The sequence below is a fragment of the Ranitomeya variabilis genome, chromosome 5, assembly GCF_051348905.1.
Source record: "Ranitomeya variabilis isolate aRanVar5 chromosome 5, aRanVar5.hap1, whole genome shotgun sequence".
NCBI lineage: Eukaryota > Metazoa > Chordata > Amphibia > Anura > Dendrobatidae > Ranitomeya > Ranitomeya variabilis.
The window spans coordinates 303102270-303107762 of NC_135236.1; positions in this window are offsets into that span (position 1 = coordinate 303102270).

The window sequence follows — 5493 nt, forward strand, 5'->3', positions numbered from 1 at the left end:
TAAGATAAAAACAAAAGGGGCATATACCCTGTAGTACGTAAATAAGTAAATATTAATAGTACATGTAAATAACATTATTGTTATTATTATACATTTTTATAGTGCCATTTATATCATGGCGCTTTACATGCGCATGGGGCAAATATAGACAAATACAATAAACATGAGTAAAAACAAGGCACACACAAGTACAGAAGGAGAGAGGGCCCTGCCCACGAGTGCTCACAGTCTACAGGAGATGGGTGAGTATACACTAGGAGAGGGTAGAGGTGGTCATGCGGCGGTTCAGTACACTGAGGGTCACTGCAGGTTGTAGGCTTGTCGGAAGAGGTGGGTCTTCAGGTTCTTTTTGAAGGTTTCCGCTGTAGGCGAGAGTCTGATGTGTTGGGGTAGAGAGTTCCAGAGTATGGGGGAAGCAGGGGAGAAGTCTTGTTTGCGGTTGTGGGAAGAAGAGATAAGAGGGGAGTAGAGAAGGAGATCTTGAGAGGATCGAAGGTTGCATGTAGGAAAGTACTGGGAGACCATGTCACAGATATATGGAGGAGACAGGTTGTGGATGGCTTTTTATGTCATAGTTAGGGTTTTGAACTGAGCCTCTGGACAATAGGAAGCCAGTGAAGGGCTTGGCAGAGAGGAGAGGCTGGGGAATAATGGGGAGACAGATGGATGAGTCGGGGAGACAGGTGGATGAGTCGGGCAGCAGAGTGTAGGATGGATTGGAGTGGTGCCAGAGTGCTAGAGGGGAGGCCAGAGAGTAGGAGGTTGCAGTAGTCGAGGCGGGAGATGAGGGCATGCACTAGTGTTTTTGTGGTTTTGGGATCAAGGAATGTACGGATCCATTAAATATTTTTGAGTTTGAGTCGGCAGCAGGAGGCAAGGGCTTGGATATGTGGCTTGAAAGAGAGGGCAGAGTCAAAGATCACCCCGAGGCACCGAGCATGTGGGACTGGGTAGAGGGAGCAGCCATGGACATTGATGGATAGGTATGGCGGATGGGTAGAGTGAGATGTGGGAAAGATGATGAATTCCATTTTGTCCATGTTCAGTTTTAGAAAGCGAGCAGAAAAGAAAGATGAAATAGCAGACAGACATTGTGGGATTTTGGTCAGTAAGGAGGTGAGGTCAGGTCCAGATCGGTAGATCTGCGTGTCATCAGCGTAGAGTCTACACCACGCTTTCCCAACCTTTCCTGTGCTGTGTGATAGGAAAGGAAGGCAAATCATGGTTTAGACTTACTACTGCTCTTCCCATGTCACTGAGGAAGACATCTTGGAGGGACAAAATATTGATTTGTGTAAAGAAGGCATTAGGAGACAAAGGGGTAGCACCAGGTAACATGACTATGCATTAGAAATACGTAATTAATTTTCAGTCTAGGGTAGAGGGTCACTTTTAGGTGGCTGTACACAGTAGTCTAAAGTTGATTAAAAAGGAAAATTTCATCAGAAATATCTGGGAAATGTAACAGCAAACAATTGTTTTAGTTGAAATACATAAATAATAAATAAATAGATGAAAGTACAGTATATACTCGAGCATAAGCCGACCCGAATATAACCCGAGGCACCTAATTTTGCCACGGAAAACTGAGTAAGCTTATTGACTCAAGTATAAGCTGGGTATGCATTGTCCCCTCATCCCTGTACTGCTATGCACGGCTCCTCTGTCCTGTCCTGGTATGTGGCTCCCCCCGTCCTATCCTGCTATGCTGTCCTGCTATGTGTGGCTCCCCCATCCTGTCCTGCTATGTGTGGCTTCCCCTGTCTTGTCCTAGTATGTGTGGCTCCGCTGTTTTGTCCTGGTATGTGCCCCCACGTTTTGTCCTGGTATGTGTGGCTCCCCCTGTTGTATGCATGGCACCATGGTCCCGCATGGCTTCACGGTCCCACATGGCTGCCACGGTCTGCATGGCTCCCATGTCCTGCATGGCTCCCACGCCCCGCATGGCTCCCACGGTCTCGCATGGCTCACACCCCCATCCTTCCTACTCACCCTCCTCGCGCATCCCTTCATCTCTGTCCTGGCCCCGGCAGATCTTATTTGTTCCTGTGCTCAGCGGTCATGTGGTACTGCTCATTAAGGTAACGAATATGCGCTCCACGCCTATGGGAGTGGAGTCACGTGCATATTCATTACCTTAATGAGCGGTACCACCTGACCGCTGAGCACAGGAACAGGAAGAGCTGCCGGCGCCAGGACAGAGATGCAGGGATGAAGATGCAGCAATGGAGGGTGAGTATTGATATCTTCTCGAAGCCTACAGCTGCCCGCTCCCCCTCCCACCTCTGGCTTTCTGGACAATGACTCGTGTATAAGCCGAGGGGGTGCATTTTCAGCTCAAAAAATGTGCTGAAAATTTCGGCTTATACACAAATATATACGGTAATTATCTGGAAAGAAGTCATTAGTACCAAAAATGTTGTCTCTTAGCTACTAGTACATGAACAATCTGAAAGAATGTCTCAAGAGCAGAGGGAACAATATGGAATTTTTCATTGAAGCACATTTGAAGAATGGATAGATTATTAAATTACTTAGTGGTTTGATTAAATAGACATTTAGTATGGATTTCACTGCTAGCCATGCACCTTAAAAGGACAGACCCTTGAATGTGTATGGCTACTTTAAGACTATATACCTTGGTGAAAACTGGATGTGACAATAGTGAGTTTTGAACAAATATATATTCCAGTCAATATAAATAACTAGTGATAGTGCTGTTGCAACTATGTGACGAATTAATAAAAGAGATGTAGATGCCTTTTCCGTGTGATTGCATTTTCATAAAGCTTTTTGTCACCTTTTTCTGACCTTGGAAAATATTGACCACAGAGCAGCTTAGCAGGAATTTCAAGGTATGTAACTGAGGATTGCTACTGGTGCTGAGAGAAAAGAGTGATAAATTGTGTTGATTTACTCCTCCCCTCTAGGCAGGTTTTAAGAATCTCAGGTACGTGGCATTGCAGAATGATTCATGAGGCCTACCACAGCACTGTCACACTAGTTGTCATACAAATCAAATCAACAGTTTTCACACAGTGACCTCAGTCCTCACAACGAAAATTCACAACTGCAAAGATAACCGTAGTTGTGATATTTCATTCTTGTGCCTCGTAACTTTTAACTTTTTTGATTTTTGTATAATTCATGTACCGATTAATAAGCTTTTTTTTAATCCCAAAGACCTATAAGATGTAATTTTAAAATATATATAAAAGGAAACTCTAATGAATAATATGTGTGTTCCTACATTTTGAAAAGTTTGCCCAGGAATGTAAAATTATTATTTAAAATTAGGGAATGTGCTAATATAAGAAATAGCCATTACTTACAGTACATGCATTCTCTGCCTATAAATGCTGCTGTTCCAGTGCTCCCTCCAGGACTATTTCAAGCTTATTGTGTGCTGTACATCCATGTGACCGCTGCAGCCAATCACTCGTGATGGTCTCATGCACACCACTGGACTTCTCAGGTCATTATTTGGCTGTCTCCATTGGTGTACCGTGTCATCGCTTCACGGAAGGAAACAGAGACCAGCAGGGACCACTTAAGCAGAACAATGAAGGACTTAACAGAAGGGTATTTTTTTTGTCATTTTACCATATTCCTTGCTGTTAAACAGCTTTACGTTAATTTCAAGGACATTACCCACATTCCTCATTGCAGATCATGCTTTTGTTAAGGTAATAAAGAAATACAGTGTGCGGGATAAATTTGGCCTTTCTAGGTAAGTCTTTTATTTTCGGAACTGTAGACTGGAGGTGGCCTAAAAAATAAAATTTGAACTAGCTAGTTATTAAAGTTCATGTTATTGCAACATTTGTACAATATTGCTGCTATTCCTAGGGTAACTGTAGGTAGAAAGTTACAGTTATAGCAATTTTGGAGATTACAAAATATTGCTGTAGCTATCCAGGAACTCACCTAAATACAAATATGTATGAACATTTATCTACACTATCTTACTGTCTGCCCTTTATCTCTGTAAACCTTGTATGGGTCACTATATATAAATGCAAATATTTCCTCCATGTGTTAACATTAGTATGAAATCTGGGCTAGGAAGGCACAACAAAACAAATTATATTAAAATTAGCTCTGTTCTATCTACAGACAGCTGTTTTGGAAGGCTTGCTGTCTTTATGAGGCACTCTTAATGTACTTTGGACAACCCCTTCTTAATCATAGGTTTGTCCCCGGTGTTAAGTGATCCCTGCAGTCAATCAGTGCTGGTTTCACTCTACCTTCAGAAAAATCCCATACATCCAGAGTAAGTGAGAGCTGCTGGTTTTTCACTTCCTCTGGATATATGTGATACGTGGCCACTATTTGGTTACAGGGATCACGTGACATAACGAGAGCTACCACCAGGAATTTCAGGACCCCATACTGGCAAAATTTTTGGACGCCTTGAGACTCCACTCAAGCTCCACCCCAGCTCTACCTCCACGACTTGAACATTCCACAGTCCTACCGCACACTCTTGGAAAAACTCCACATCTGTACAACATCCTCACCAATCACACATTAACAGTTCCCATAGAACACCAGATCACATACAGAGCCAGCAGCTTTTGTTTTGGCCAAAAGATTTTTTGAGCCACCACCACAACAAGGTAGACTCTTTTGGTCAGGTCCTACTGTGCTCTAACCTATTACAAATTTCTTAAAATGTCCAATACTCTTTTTAGGTATATTTTTCTATTTTTCTTTAAGGAAATTAATCACATACATTTTTGTAAATGACCAATAATACCACAAGGAAAAAGGAGAACCTGAGTCAAAACTACCAAAAAATATTTACATTTTTATTTGAATACATAAAGACACATAAATGCGACAGAACACATTAAAATGGTAAAAAAACAGAAATGGAGAAACTTTTGCAAGTATATTAAAAAAGAAAAATTGAAATACCACATGGTCATAAGTATTCAGACTCTTTGCTCAGACACTCATATTTAAGTCACATGCTGTCCATTTCTTTGTGACCCTCCTTGAAATGGTTCTATACCTTCATTGGAATCCAGCTGTGTTTAATTAAACTGTTAGGACTTGATTTGGAAAGGCACACACCTGTTTATATGAGACCTCACAGCTCACAGTGCATGTCAGACCAAATGAGAATCATGAGGTCAAAGGAACTGGCCAAGGAGCTCAGAGACAGAATTGTGGCAAGGCACAGATCTGCCCAAGGTTACAACAGAAATTCTGCAGTACTCAAGGTTCCTAAGAGCACAGTGACTTCCATAATCCTTAAATGGAAGAAGTTTGGGTCCACCAGAAGTCTTCCTAGACCTGGCCGTCCAGTCAAACTGAGCAATCGTGGGAGAAGAGCCTTGGTGAGAGAGGTAAAGAAGAACCCCAAGATCACTGTGGCTGAGCTCCAGAGATGCAGTAGTTAGATGGGAGAAAGTTCCACAAAGTCAACTATCACTGCAGCCCTCCACCAGAGTGGCCCAACAGAAGCCTCTCCTGTGCAAGACATAT